This window comes from Paramormyrops kingsleyae, chromosome 22, assembly GCF_048594095.1.
Source record: "Paramormyrops kingsleyae isolate MSU_618 chromosome 22, PKINGS_0.4, whole genome shotgun sequence".
Taxonomy (NCBI): Eukaryota; Metazoa; Chordata; class Actinopteri; order Osteoglossiformes; family Mormyridae; genus Paramormyrops; species Paramormyrops kingsleyae.
This window is the reverse complement of record NC_132818.1, coordinates 3,404,569-3,420,895: the sequence shown is the minus strand read 5'-3', so window position 1 is coordinate 3,420,895 and position 16,327 is coordinate 3,404,569.

The following is a 16,327-nucleotide window of genomic DNA, read 5'->3' as shown; positions in this document are numbered from 1 at the left end:
TGAATCTGTCCCAAACTGGGTTGTTCCCAGTCTTGTGCGCATAGCCCCTGGGATAGGCTCTGGACCCTCCATAACACTGAATGTGATAAATCTTACAGAAAGTGGATGGATGGATGTTAGTCTAGCCTTGGGTAGTATTTTAAGGTAATATAGTATACCAATATAGCAATTGGAAGGTCGCTGGTTTGAATCCTACCGGAAGCCACCTACCGGAAACATCTAGTCAATTTCCTTGCACATGCGCAGTCGATGTGCATGATTTCTGCTGGACATAAAAATCTGTGCTACATATGTGCACTGTTCGGCACAAACCCCTGATGATGAAATGTCACTCATCCTTGCACGGTTTGGAAGAAAATGGAAAAGAGAAGTAAATTTAAGAAATACTGAGCTTTGAATGGATTTCTTGATGAAAATTTGACCTTTTCATTGTCGTTTCTTATTGCATTCTTCATGGTTTTATCTATCCTAGAGGTCTAGCCTGGTTACGAAACTACACCAATGCTGTAGAATAAAACTAGCTTAAAAAGTACAACAAAGGGAGTAGTTAAGCTAGTATGTGATGAATGCTATGCTGGTATATGTTGTTTTCTTCAGAAAATTGAAGTTTTCATACACTTTCTGTATGTAAGCCTCAGCATTCATTTAGGGGTGGAGTCTTGCTATCTGGATTTATTGGGTTATTTTTGAATCTGTGTTTCAGGCCAGGGTTTTTGTTTGATTTACTGTCTTTGCTTTTATGTTTGCTTTTTTCTTGTTTCTAGATTTGTGGTGTTAGTGAGCCAGGATTTGAACAGCTGTTGTGTCAAGGTGCAAGGCCAGAGTGTGATTCTGGCTCTGTTTTCTTATTTTTGTATTTCAGGCCCATTTTCTGGTCCCTATGTCCTGGTTCCTGTTCCAGTTTTACAGGGTTGCCAACTTTAGTCAGCTGGCTGGAATGAGATTTTAAAATTAAGACACACACATTTACATGTATTTACTACTTTTATTGCCTTGTAAATAATCTGCAGGGTTTGCAATCTACCCCAACACTTTTGATGCAGCTAATATTAGGTTTATAATGCAACCATATAGATTTGTTGCAAGATTTCTTACGTGAGCGTGAGAGTTTAAAAGCGTGATGTGTGATACTTGGCGACCCTGGTTTTATCTAATGCTCTGTACTTAAGTCTGTTTCTTGTACACCTCATCCTGAAGCTGTCCTTCCATTCTACAACCCTAAGAGATTGTCGGGCAAAAAATGACACTGTGGGTAGATGTTCCAGTTCATAATAATAGCATGCATGAATAGTAAATAAACACCAGTAAGCAACAGAAGAAAAGAAACAAACTAGTTTTAAGAGCTTGAATCGAAGGCAACTGAGCGTCTTTTTCAATTTCTTGAAGATGTTTCACCTCTCATCCAAAAGGCTTCTTCAGTTCTCAAAAGTCTGATGGGAAGTTCCAGGTATTTATCCTCTAGTGGGGTTGTCACCTTGAAAGTGACACACCCTGCTATCCAACAGGTCATTAGAGTCACTTGGGGGCAAGGTGTGGAACCTGGGTTCCACCTGAGGTGTGAACAAACCAAAGAGGAAAGTAGTGAGAGTAACTGTAGAACTTAAAAAGGAAATTATACCGAGACTTTAAGGTGGTGCACATGTGTCTGCTCTCACTTCGGAGTATGGGATTGACGTTTATTTCATGTCTATCACTTTTGAATGTGTGCTTTTTCATGTGTGAATTAGTTTTATATTCATTTTCAATGCTTTTTATCATTAGTTACTGTAGGTGTACAAGTTTAAATAGGCAACTTACTACACTTAACAGTATTTATTCTATTTATATATATCGTATTTCTGTTTCTCTTATGTATATATCATGGTGTATATAGCGCAGAGTCTCTCTTTTATCATTTTATTTCAGTTTCTTATACTTATATCTGATATTTATTTTTTACATTTTTTCTGTTCTTGTCTTGACCGTTTAGTAGTAACATGAGCAATTTCCTCCGGGATCAATAAAGTTTTTCTGATTCTGATTCTGATTCTGATTCTGATTTGGGAGTCTGGAACGGATTAAGTTCATTTACATTATTTCTTACAGGGAAATTCAACTTGGACTTCAACCAAATTGGAATGAATTACGTTTGTTTTCCAAGGTACTACTGTACATTAAATACATTTACATCATTATTACTGGGACCAAGACATGAACTAACACCAGGACATAAATGTCAGTGCTAAGACAGGAACTACTTCTCCTTTTGCTTGCACATTCCACTCTGGGCTGAGAACTACCACTTCTCCCATTAGGAGAAGAAAGGTGTAGTTGATTTAGAGTGTGAGACTAAACCAATGGACAGAAAATGTAGCTTCGTGCAGAGTTATTTTACTCCACAACAGAATAATGACTGGAAGTACAGTACTTTGTACAAAGCTATTCCAGTATTTTCTAATATATTTTGGGGATATCGCTGTATTTTGAAATCCTGGCTATAAAATTAGCTGACTGGGGGTGAGGTACCCCAAGTTCACTGAAGTTCTAGTATTGTACTAGTAAACCCAAAATACCAGAGTATTGCCCAAGCCTATCAAAATGCATTTAAATTGCATACTAATCCTAAAGGCTGGTTAAAACTTCATGCAGACGTAATTTTTTTGTCATAGGGGCCAGCCTTGGACATTGCTTAGGGAGCTGCGTGAAAGGTTGCACACCACTGGAAAATCAAGACAATTGTATATAAACACCTTTTTAGTTTTTACCTTGTTTGATCAAAATTATAACAAAAATGGCTAGTGGATTTGAAGATAGGTTGACTGAGAAAGTCCAGAAATACCAGCGTTTTTATGATTCCTCGATACAGGATTATAAAGACTCTCAAATGATTACAAATATAAAATTAAATACAATTGTACTGCAATGCCATATCGCTGTGTATGTTTTTGTGTCAGTGTTATTTATAATTTAGTTTTATATTACTTTTTATTTTATTTGAAATCTAGTTTAGTTTTAGTTTGGCGTGGTTTAATTAGTTTTTACTTCAAAGAATTTAAATATACTTAGTTTTTATTGATGCGGGGTGGGCAACCTCCTACTCTCAACCTCTGCCCCTGGGGTTTCCAGTACCATGGACTGCTGCAGCAAGAAATATGTGGAGGTGAACCAAGCACTGGCTGACAATCAGCTGGTCATATTTCCCTCCCTTTGCAATCTGCCACGAATAGTATTTAAATCGCACAGAAGCCAGGGTTGCGCATTGTGACTGTGGTAGAGAATGCAGGCATGTCAAGACCAGTATGAGGACCTACACTACGTGGACAGCAAGATCCTCACCATGGTGGACCTGCTCCAGCAGCTATTTTAAGGGTCCCTCCAGCAGGACCAAGAGCTGATCACCCATCTTGGGCCACTTAACCAGCAATTTACTGGCAATCCCCCACTCAGAACTGAGGGCACTGGTCAGTGTGGGGCCCACCAAGTGCTCACCAAGCTCACCAACATGGACGACATCAAGGCATACCTTGCCACCTTCAAGCGCACAGCTGAAGGAGAGGTAGCACTGCACGGAGTGGATGAAGATCCTGGCTCTGTTCCTCAGAGAGAAAGCTCCAGTCCATCTACCTGCCCTGGCTTGCCTCTGAGGATTAAGACGTCCAAGACCTGAGATCTTAGCCTGCTCAGGTCTATCCCATCACATGGCTGCACAGCATGCATCACTGTCTCCAACCTCCAAACAATGTTAAAGAGGTATTTAGCAAAGATAGCTCAACAACATCAAGAGTATTCAGAAACTCCGGGTGAGTTTTTTGACTACTTCAGTGACCTCAGCCCTAGTGATGGGTAAGTCCTCCACTGAGTTTTCCAACTCTATTTCCTGCAAAGGAAAGCATATAAGGGGGATTTTGGAGTTCCTTAAAGTACTCCATCCATTGCCTGACATTATCCCAATTTAAGGTCAATAGCTTCCGGGATAGGCTCCGGACCCCCCGCAACCCAGTAGGATAAGCGGGTTGGACAATGGATGGATGGATTATTTATCTTATTTTATTTCAGTTTAGAGAACTGTTTTGCTAACGATAATTACCCTCCATCCATCCATCCATTTACTTCCACTTATCCGAGGTCGGGTCACGGGGGCAGCAGTCTCAGCAGGGAAACCCAGACTTCCCTCTCCCCGGCCACTTCCTCCAGCTCCTCTGGGGGAATCCCGAGGCGTTCCCAGGCCAGCCGAGAGACATAGTCCCTCCAGCATGTCATGGGTCTTCCCCGGGGCCTCCTCCCAGTGGGACATGCCCGGAACACCTCACCAGGGAGGCGTCCAGGAGGCATCCTAAGCAGATACCCGAGCCACCTCATCTGGCTCCTCTCAATGCGGAGGAGCAGCGGCTCTACTCTGAGTCTCTCCCGAATGACCGAGCTCCTCACCCTATCTCTAAGGGAGAGCCCAGCCACCCTGCGGAGAAAACTCATCACTCGCGATCTCGTTCTTTCGGTCACTACCCACAGCTCGTGGCCATAGGTGAGGGTAGGAACGTAGATCGACTGGTAAATCGAGAGCTTTGCCTTTTGGCTCAGCTCCTTCTTCACCACAACAGACCAATGCAGCGCCCACATCACTGCTGACGGCGCACCAATCCGCCTGTCGATCTCCCACTCCATCCTTCCCTCACTCGTGAACAAGACCCCGAGAAACTCCTCCACTTGGGAGAGCACTCCACCCTTTTCCGTCTGAGGACCATGGTCTCGGATTTGGAGGTGCTGATTTTCATTCCAGCCGCTTCACACTCGGCTGCGAACTGTTCCAGTGAGAGCCGAAGGTCACGGTCTGATGAGGCCAACAGAACCACATCATTTGCAAAAAGCAGAGACCTAATCCTGAGGTCACCAAACCGGACACCCTCAACGCCCTGGCTGCACCTAGAAATTCTGTCCATAAAGGTTATGAACAGAATCGGTGATAAAGGGCAGCCCTGGCGGAGTCCAACCCTCACCGGGAACGAGTCCGACTTACTGCCGGCAATGCGGACCAGGCTCTGACACCGGTTGTACAGGGATCGAACAGCCCTTATAAGGCAGTCTGGCACCCCGTACTCCCGGAGCACTCCCCACAGGACTCCCCGAGAGACGCGGTCAAATGCCTTCTCCAAGTCCACAAAGCACATGTAGACTGGTTGGGCAAACTCCCACGCACCCTCCAGGACCCTGCCGAGAGTATAGAGCTGGTCCACTGTTCCACGGCCAGGGCGAAAACCACACTGCTGCTCCTGAATCCGAGGTTCGACTGTCCGATGGACCCTCCTCTCCAGCACCCCCGAATAGACCTTACCAGGGAGGCTGAGGAGTGTGATCCCCCTATAGTTGGAACACACCCTCCGGTCTCCCTTCTTGAAGATGGGGACCACCACCCCGGTCTGCCAATCCAGAGGCACTGCCCCCGATGTCCACGGAATGCCGCAGATGCGTGTCAATCAATATAGCCCCGCAACATTCAGAGCCTTGAGGATCTCCGGGTGGATCTCATCCACCCCCGGGGCCCAGCCACCGAGGAGCTTTTTAACCACCTCAGCAACCTCTGCCCCAGAGATAGGTGAGTCCACCCCCAAGTCCCCAGACTCTGCTTCCTCACTGGAAGGCATGTCGGTGGGATTGAGGAGGTCTTCAAAGTATTTCTTCCACCGACCCACAACGTCCCAGCAGCGCACCATCCCCACCATAAACAGTGTTGATGCTGCACCGCTTTCCCGCCCTGAGACGCCGGATGGTGGACCAGAATCTCCTCGAAGCCGTCCGGAAGTCATTCTCCATGGCCTCGCCAAACGAGTTTTTGAAGCCGCGTTCCGCTTGGCCTGCCGGTACTCATGAGCTGCCTCTGGAGTCCCATAGGCCAAAAAGGCCCAATAGGACTCTTTCTTCAGCTTGACAGCATCCCTCACCGCCGGTGTCCACCAGCAGGTATAGGGATTACCACCGCAACAGGCACCGACCACCTTACGACCACAGCTCCGGTCAGCCGCCTCCACAATGGAGGCGCGGAACATGGCCCATTCGGACTCGATGTCCCCCGCCTCCCCCGGGACATGGGAGAAGTTCTGCCAGAGGTAGGAGTTGAAACTCCCTCTGACAGGGGATTCCACCAGACGTACCCAACAGACCCTCACTATACGCTTGGGCCTGCCAGGCCTGGCCGGCTTCCTCCCCCACCAGCGGAGCCAACCCACCACCAGGTAGTGATCAGTTGACAGCTCCGCCCCTCTCTTCACCCGAGTGTCCAAGACATGCGGCCGCAAGTCCGATGACACGACTACAAAGTCGATCATCGAACTGCGGCCTGGGGTGTCCTGGTGCCAAGTGCACATATGAACACCCTTATGTCTGAACATGATGTTCATTATGGACAATCCGTGACGAGCACAGAAGTCCAACAACAGAACACCACTCGGGTTCAGATCGGGGGGGGGGGGCGTTCCTCCCAATCACGCCACTCCAGGTCTCACTGTCATTGCCCACGTGAGCATTGAAGTCCCCCAGCAGAACAAGAGAGTCCACGGGGGGAGCGCTCTCCAACACCCCTTCCAAGGACTCCAAAAAGGGTGGGTATTCTGAACTGCCATTTAGCGCATAAGCGCAAACAACAGTCAGGACCCGTCCCCCCACTGTGCCCGACCAGGCCCCATGGGTGTAGGCCTGGCCACCAGGCGCTCGCCATCGAGCCCCACCCCCAGCCTTGCTCCAGGGTGGGGCCCCGGTGACCCGCGTCCAGGCAAGGGAAATCGTGGATCAATGTTTATACTCATCATTAGGGGTCTTGTGAGCCGCACTTCGTCTGGTTCCTCACCCAGGACCTGTTTGCCTTGGGTCACCCTACCAGGGGCTTAAAGCCCCGGGCAACTTACTGTAGCTCCTGGGATCATTGGAACACGCAAACCTCTCCACCACGATAAGGTGTCGGCTCCAGCCTTTCATGTCTCCTCCTTGTTTGGCCAGCAGATGTTGTTGGCCATCCTGTCCTCCTCGTTGTCCAAGTCTTTAGTGTGTTTCCCCTACTCCCTGGACTGCCACATAGCTGAATTTGCTGAGCGTGCGGCTAGCAAACTGTAGTCATGTGTCCACCCTGCTCTGTTTTGGTATTTTGTAGATTTTGTTCCCTTGTGTTTCAGTTGTATCAGTTTTTCTAGTTCCTGTGATTTTGTGGTTTGCATAGTGTTTTGCTTTTTTTGCTTTGTGCCCTTGGTTGTGTTTACCTGTCCTGTGTTATTCTTATTAGCCTCTGTATTTAATTTCCTGATCCTGCTCAGTTTCCGTGTGGAGTCATTGACAGTGTTCTTGTTCAAAATGTTCTGTGATGTTAGTTTTGGTTTGCTATTTTTCATTCCCTGCCTGTTCCGTGTATATTCAGTTCCCCTTTGTAGATCATTTTATTCTGGTAGTTGCTTTGTACCCCTTTTTAGTTTTGACCTCTCGGGGTCCATTTTGTTTTGTAGTGTTCCTTGTGTCCTCATTTTTTTTTAATAAACCCCTGTTGTTTTGTGGAGCCGTAAGTGGATTGTCACCTCCTTTCTCCATCCACACTATGCCTTGCCTCCGTGAAATGTTGGTTTCTATAGAGACAGTAGCAAAAGCAAGTGGTTTGTTGGCACAACTCACTGCAACAGGTCAGGTCAGGTTGGAGAGCATGTGCTGATTCGGTGCATTGATGCACCCACCACATGGCGAAACTCCTTGGGATTCCAGCCGGCAATCCTCCAGGCAGTCCCACCCTCCAGAAATGGCCATTCATCTGCCACAGCCAGGTATTACATGGACATCTCCTTGGCCTGGTCCAGCTGCTTAGGTCCTAAGCAATGATCACCCTCAGGAAAATGCACCACATGGCCATAGTGCTGTAACTGATGCTCCCTCACAATGCAGGTAATGTGTCTCATTTGGGACTCCTCTAGCAAACACTCATTAGACACAAAATAAAACCAGCGGTACCCAAGGATTCTCCAAAGAGACAAAGTACCAAATGAGTCCAGTCTTCGTCTCAGCTCACTGGATAGTGTCCATGTCTCACAGCCATACAGCAAGACAGGGAGCACCAGGACACTAAAGATTTGGACCTTTGTCCTCTTGCAAAGATATCAGGAGCGCCACACACCCCTTTCCAGTGACCTCATGACCCCTATGCTCTTCTAATCTGTCTGCTGACTTCATAGGAGGAGTCACCAGAGACATGAATGTCACTGTCAAGATAGGTAAATCACTCGAGAAGGTCGACATTTTCCCTGCAAACATACTGCTGTTACTCATTAAATGCCTGGATCTTGATCTTTATCCAGGACACCCGCAATCCCAGACACTCAGACTCCTCGCTCAGTCACTAAAGAGCCCCGATCAGAGCCTCCATTGACTCCGCTAAGATCACCACATTGTCGGCAAAGTCCCTCCACTCTGCACAGCACTCACAGTACCAGTATACAGGGTGGCCATGACATCCAGCAACTTCGGGGGGATCCCGCGAAGTCTCAGGATGTCTCACAGGGCAGCTCAATTAACTGAGTTGAATGCTTTACGAAAATCAACAAAGGCTGCAAAGAACCTCTGCTGATATTCGTGCTTGCGCTTGATGAGAACCTTCACTACTAGGATATGGTCGATGGTAGACCACTTAGGCATAAAACCAGACTGCTCCAGTCTCTGACAGGCAAGCTAGTGTTCACAGATCCTGCTAAGGATGACCCTAGCAAGGACCTTACCTGGCACTGAAAGCAGTGTTATCCCCTTGAAATTGCCACAATCCAGGCGATCACCCTTCCATTTCCAGATAGGGACTACAAGTCCCGTTTTCCAGTCAGTTGGGATGACGCCTGACTCCAAAATAGAAGCAAAGATTGCATGCAATGCCAGGAGGACAGCCTTACCATCAGCCTGGAGTAGTTCAACCCGGATACCACAGATCCCTGCAGCCTTCCCTACGCCCAGCTGATTCACCACCTGTGCAATCTCAGTGAGATTGGGTGGTTCACAGCTGATTGAAAGATCAGCTTCAAGAACCGTGGACCCAGAGATGTCTAACATTCTAGCTGGAGGGTCAGCTTTAAACAACTGCTCAAAGTAGCCGGCCCATCGGCTAGATAATTGTTGCAGCAGGGGATGGTGAAAAGGACAATCCACATTACACCTTATAAAACAAAGGACTTCATTGGACTCATCAAACAAGAAACAAAAGGAACCATGTAGGGTTCATGAGGCAAGGCAGGGAAAGGGAAAGTGATTAGTTCTCATTGTTGACATACTATAGCAAAATGTGTCCTCTACATTTAACCCATATGTCACATCGTGATATAGAAGGGGGCAGCTAATTCAGCACCCGGGGAGCAGTGTTTGGGGCCAGTATCTTGCTCAGGGTACCTCAGTGGTACTTTCCTGGTTGAGGATTCAAATCAGCAATCTTTCAATTACAAGTGTGCATCCCTAACCATTAGGGCACCACTGGTAGAACAGTGGCACATGGAGGGACCACACACGAACAAACACACTGACTAACTGAAGCACAAGGGAACAGCAGGTACATAAATATACAGATAATGGGGGCTAACAAGGGACAGGTGTGGGCTATTACAAATCAACAACAAATATAAGAGACTAGGGGCAAGGAGGAGCAGGTGAGGATAATCAACAAGCGCTAAGAACGTCACATGCTAGGAAATACTGGGAATATGGCGAACCAAAACACAACAGTCTGCTGTGTTGAGCGCCGCACGCTGTTGGCTTTTCTGGTAGTTGGCTCCGACATTGGGGGCAGATCAGCACTAAATGAACTGAGTGTATTGGCCTAGCTTCTCCTGCTATTCAGTACCACTTGAAATGTTGCTACAGCCCGGACTCCTCCAGTCACAAATATTCGCAGCCTGCATCGGTTACTTAATCTCCTTACCAACTGCACTTCTCCGAGTTGCTCCACGATTTTACAAGTACTCTGCCGCAGACCTCAACCACCGACTCCCTAGAGAAGCTGCCTCCACTGCTTGCCAAGCAGGTATTTTACGCTGGCGTCATTATATTCATCGTGATTCGAGGCGCTATAGAACTTTTCTCCGCTATGACAATACCAACATCTGCACGTTCTGGACAACTCGGTGTCGACCAACTACCTGTACCCAGCGTGCTGTTAATTTTAACCATCTCCGTACTCTACCCCAGATTTCATTCAAACCACAACTTGTAAACTGTGCACTTTTGAATGTTTGCTCTGTTTCCACTAAGTCATCTCTACTCCATGAACTGATAATAGATAACAATGTTGACCTCTTTTTTCTCACTGAGACCTGCAGCCACCAGGCGATTTCTATGCACTCAATCAATCCACTCCCCCTAATTTTAGCTACATCTGGTGGGGGTCTTGCTGTTATTTATAATAACAATGTCAGAATCACGGAAGTTAATCTAATCATGGTTACATCGTTTGAATATCTTGCGTTTAGATTACCCTGTTCTGTTATGGTACTGCTGATTTACCGTCCACCAAAATGTAGCTCCATATTTCTCTCTGAACTGTCTGAACTCCTTATCATATCTACACAGCATGTGTCTTTCCCTACTCAATGTAAAGGCCACACACTAGACGTGCTGTGCTCCTCTGGTTTGTCTATTTCCAATCTTCGCTCCTCTGTTTTCCCGCTCTCTGATCACAAGACCATTTGGTTTTCTTTCCCCTTGCCATTTACTCGCCAGCTTCATAAACGGAGTATATCTTTTCGTAACACAAACTCTGTCGACTCATCTGTCCTGTCCCAAGTTATTTCTACAGCTCTATCAACTAAATGTATCCCTTCCTCCCCTGATGATATTGTCTCCACTTTAAACACAATCCTATCTGACTCATTAGACCATGTTGCTCCCTTGAAAACCAAACTGGTCTCCTTTACTAACCCTGCTCCATGGTATACCCCTGAGCTTCATTGCATGAAACAGAAAGGCCGGCAACTTCAGTGACTGTTACGTGCCGTAAGTTTTGGTTACGTGCCGTAAGGGATATGTGCCGTAAGTTTCGGGTACGTGCCGTAAGTGTTACATGCCGTAAGTTCAGGAGGATGCCTGCAGGTCCTTCGGACGTCCTGCCCACTCGCCGATTGGTCGCCCGCCCCCTCGACTCCGCCCTCAGGACCTGACCCCGCCTCCCTTGCCCTCGGAGCCGTTTCCGGTTCGCCGGCTGAAGAGTTCGCCGCTTCGTCCCTTCGTCTGCCCGCTACTTGCTTCTCGCCTGCTAGCTCGCTCTCTGTTCGCTTTTGCTTTGTTTGATTGATCGTGTATGACTGTTTTGCCCTTGACTTCCGATTCTCGCCTCGCCCTTATTTGTACTTTCGCCTTGGTTTCTGATTGCTTGATTGGTTTTGGACTTTCGCCTGTGTTTCGACTTCGCCTCTCGGTTTTCCCTTTTGATACCTTTGCCTCGGCTTGGTGTTTCGTGTTTCACTAGGTGTGTAGGGAGTGTCTGCCTTTTTGTTTATTCGTTAACGTGGGGATTATTGTTTGTTTGGTCAGGGAGATAGATTTAGGCATTGTTGTTTCGTTTCACCATTTTCTTTGTGTTCACTTAGGTAGCTCAGCTTGGGTTACTCGGTAGATGTGCTTTTGTTTGTTTCTTTGGCCTTTGTCACTCCTGACGTTCGTTACACCTAGTGTTTGTACTGTGTTTGTGAAAAACTATAAAAAAAACTATAAAAAAAGACTCCCTCTGTGTCCCGTGTTCCCTTCTCCTAGCCCTAGTTGTGCTGTCCTCCCCAATCCCTCCTTCCCTTTAACTTTGTTGCGGTCCAACCCTAGACTGGATCGTAACAAAATTGGGGGCTCGTCCTTTCCTTCTTTCCCTTTCGTGCTTGTCTGGCGGATTTTTTTTGTGTGGGGGGGTGTTGTGGTGATTGCAGTAATCGTGATGGCCCAATTCGACCTTGTTGCGTTCACCCTTTACCCCACACTCGAACAATTTGATGTGTGCCGCAAGGATGATCTGCTACAGATAGCAGACTTCTTTAACATTTTGGTTCCCGCTGAGGCTTCCAAGCGGGTCGTTAAGCAATTTTTGCTCGATGAATTGGTTCAGCAAGGTATACTGCCTGAGTTGGGTGGATCCCCTAGTGTTGCTGCCACCCCGGTTCGGATGTCTGCTGTAGCGGAGGCCAGCAGCGACGATCCAGGGAGTGGACACCGCATGGATCTTGGAGATCCCCGCTCAACCAGGGAGGACCTACTGCTGACAATTAAGTTACGGGAGTTAGAGCTTGAGATTAAGAGACAGGAGTACCAGGCTCAGCTACTCCGTGTCCGGGCTATGGAGATGGAGGCTGAGAAGGAGCTGGAGTTACGTCGGATGAGCATGGGCGACCAAAAACCAATGCCTCTTCCGCGTAAGGTACCCACACCAGGTACACCTCCACCCGCAGCTCGCTCCGCCCGAGACCAGGCTGACGGCCAAGACGCTCCTAGACCCCGTCCCCGGTCTCCCTTGAGCTCGCCTGTCTCCCCGGAAATTGGTAGATCGAGCTTTGATGTGAGCCGACACATCGGTCTTGTTCCTGTGTTTCGGGAAAATGAGGTAGACGCCTACTTTTCCATTTTCGAGCGCATTGCTATGACATTGAACTGGCCCAAACACCTTTGGTCATTGTTACTGCAATGTAAGCTTGTGGGTAAGGCACAGGAGGTTTGTTCGGCTCTTGCGTTAGAGCAGAGCCTAGATTACGACATTGTGAAGGCTACTGTGCTTCGCGCTTATGAGTTAGTGCCGGAAGCTTATCGGCAGAACTTTCGAAAGCTTCCCAAATCCGCCAGCCAAACATACGTGGAGTTCGCACGCGAGAAAGCCGTCTTGTTTGATAAGTGGTGCGGCGCTAGTGGTGTGTTTACCTTCGACCAGCTTAAGGAACTGGTCTTGTTAGAAGAATTTAAGAACTGTGTTCCTGATCGAGTGGTAGTGTACCTGAATGAGCAAAAGGTCACTTCGCTAACTGAAGCTGCCACCCTCGCTGACGAGTTCGTTTTGACCCACAAAACTGTGTTTACTCCGATTCCTTTGCCACGTAAAACTCGTCCAGTCGTATCCTCCCCCTCGTCAGCATCGTCTCCACCACCCGTGGAGAAACGCGAGTGTTTCTATTGCCACGAAGTGGGCCATATTATATCTGTTTGTCCTGTGTTAAAGCGCAAGGAAGCTCGTTCAGCAGCTAGGAAAGTAAATGTTGCTGCCTGCCCCGACAGTTCTTTGTCCTCCTCCTCTCGTGTTGATGCTGCTTTCGAACCGTTTGTATTCTCTGGTTTGGTTTCGCTCAGTGAGATGGATGCTCGGCACCCTGTGACCATCCTGCGGGATACGGGAGCCGCTCAGTCCTTCATGGTGGAAGGAGTTATTCCCCTATGTGACGAAACGTACTGTGGTACGGATGTGTTAGTGCAGGGAATTGATTTGTGTGTGGCTGGAGTTCCCCTGCACACCGTTTATTTGTGTACTCCCGATTTCTCGGGATACGTGCGAGTAGCTGTCCAGCCCCAGTTACCTGTCCCAGGCATTACGTTTATTCTTGGGAATGACATAGCGGGGAAGAGAATCGTTCCTCTACCCGAAGTCGTTCTGGACCCTGTGCTGTGTGAAAATGATGTAGCGGTGGAACACCCGACGGTGTTTCCTGCGTGTGTGCTTACTCGTGCACAGCGGCGCCAGCTTGCCGACATTGACCTCGAGGACACGTTCATTTCCGTGCCAGTGTTGGATAAACCTTCGAAGGTTGAGTCTGTGACCCCGGATCCTAATCACTCTGTTCCCTCCCCTGAAGTTCCCTCTACTAGAGACGCGCTGATCTCGGCTCAGAAAGAGGACCCTTCATTGGAACCCTGTCGTGCCTCTGCCATGGACAAGCCTGACGTAAAGGAGCACCCCACAGCATACTTCTTTCGCGATCGGATCCTTATGCGACAGTGGACCCCACCAGACTCACCTTTTGAGTGGGCTACGGTGTTCCAGGTGGTAGTCCCGCGATTGTACCGTGATTATGTGTTGTCCTTAGCTCATGATCACCCGTGTTCAGGTCACCTCGGTATCCGGAAAACGTTGTCCCGTGTGTTGCAGTATTTCTATTGGCCGGGAGTTAATTCGGATGTGAAAAACTACTGTAAAACTTGTCATGTCTGCCAGGCTGTGGGTAAGCCAAATCAGATAATTGCACCTGCCCCGTTACGTCCCATCCTTGTATTCGGAGAACCCTTTGAACATGTCATTATGGACTGTGTCGGCCCGTTGCCGAAGGCTCGCTCGGGTAATTGTTATTTATTCACTTTGATGTGTGCTGCGACTCGCTACCCGGAAGCTATACCCATACGTAGTCTTCGGACTCCGGTGATTGTGAAGAACCTAATTAAATTCTTCACTACGTTCGGGCTTCCAAAGTATGTACAGTCGGATCAAGGTTCTAATTTCACGTCCAAACTATTCGCCCAGGTGATTCGTGAATTGGGAGTTCGTCACTCCGTATCCAGTGCCTACCACCCAGAGAGTCAGGGGGCGCTGGAGAGGTTCCATCAAACCTTTAAAAATATGCTGCGTACCTTCTGCCTGGATGCAGGAAAGGAATGGGATGAGGGGGTACCTCTCCTCCTTTTTGCTATTCGTGATACTGTGCAGGAATCAACCGGGTTTAGTCCGGCCGAGTTAGTGTTTGGCCATACTGTGCGAGGCCCTCTGAAAGTGTTGCAGGAACAATGGCTGTCTCCCTGTGTATTTCCCCCTACCCATGACGTGTGTAAATATGTTAGCGCTCTTCGTGATCGCATGTTCGCGGTCAGAGCATTAGCCAGGAGAACCCTGGGCGTCTCTCAGGACAGGATGAAGAGACGTTTTGACAGTTCCGCCCAACACCGATCGTTTCAAGCCGGAGATCGGGTGCTCGTTCTTCTGCCACTGCCAGGCTCCTCCCTCCGTGCCCGTTTCTCTGGTCCTTATGTGGTCCAAGAAAAGCTGAGCCCTACTAACTATGTATTGGCAACCCCAGATCGTAGAAGGAAGACTCGTATGTGTCATGTGAACATGTTGAAACCCTACCTCGAACGTTCGGTGCCTCGCCCCTCGCTCGCTTTGGATCAGCCGCCTGCTCCTGTTGGCATCGCATCTGTCACCACGTACTCGCCCGAGACAGATGACTTGCATCTTGGTAGGAACTGTTTGCCTTGCGCTCGCCTTCCTAACTCCGAGGCCCTGCAGAACCTTTCGGCTCGTCTCAGACATCTGCCCCAGTCTGCTCAAACCGACCTGTCATCCCTGGTGAGTCGGTTCCGGTCCCTATTTTCGGACACCCCATCGCGCACCCCTGCTGCTGAGCACGACATAGACGTCGGTGCTCACCCTCCCATTAAACAGCACCCGTATAGGGTAAACCCACAGAAACGGTCTCAGCTCGCTCGTGAAACCTCTTACCTGTTAGATACCGGTCTCGCGGTGCCCAGTAGCAGCCCTTGGTGTTCCCCGTGCCTCTTGGTTCCCAAGCCTGACGGAACGTTTCGTTTTTGTACCGATTATCGGAAAGTCAACGCGGTGACCAAGCCAGATGCATACCCGCTGCCGCGTATGGAAGACTGTGTGGATCGCATTGGCTCTGCCAAGTTCGTGACCAAGTTAGACCTATTGAAGGGTTACTGGCAAGTACCGTTAACTCCCCGTGCCTCTGAAATCTCTGCTTTCGCCACACCTGATACCTTCCTCCAGTATACAGTAATGTCCTTCGGTTTGCGTAATGCACCGGCAACCTTTCAGAGGCTGATGCATCGGGTTCTCGGTGACGTTAGCAATTGTGAAACCTATTTAGACGACGTTGTCATTTACTCGGACACCTGGGAGCAGCACATCTGCTTGTTGGAACAAGTGTTCATTCGTTTGCAGACCGCCTCGCTCGTCCTCAACCTAGAGAAATGTGAGTTCGAACAGGCAGCCGTAAGTTATTTAGGTAAATTAGTTGGACATGGAAGGGTTAAGGTAGGGGTGATGACCGCTACTTTGAAAGCGGTGGGAACTTGACTGTGGGCTGGGGATAAATTGAACAGTGTGGTCAGGAAGGGAGCAAGAACCAAGAGGCATTTCTAGTAAGAGGTGTAGGAGGAGGGTCTAGTGAGCAAGTGGCAGAATTAGCAGCAGAGATTATGTCATGAACCTCAGACACATTGATAGATGAAAAGTTAGTCAGAGAGCTAGTTAGAGCTGGGACACTAGGAGGAGAAAAGAAGACTGGATTAGCATCTGAATGGTTTCTGTCCAGAGAAGCATAAATAGCAGAAATTTTGGTATCAAAAAATTGAAGGAAGGCATTGCAGCTTTCCGTAGTGG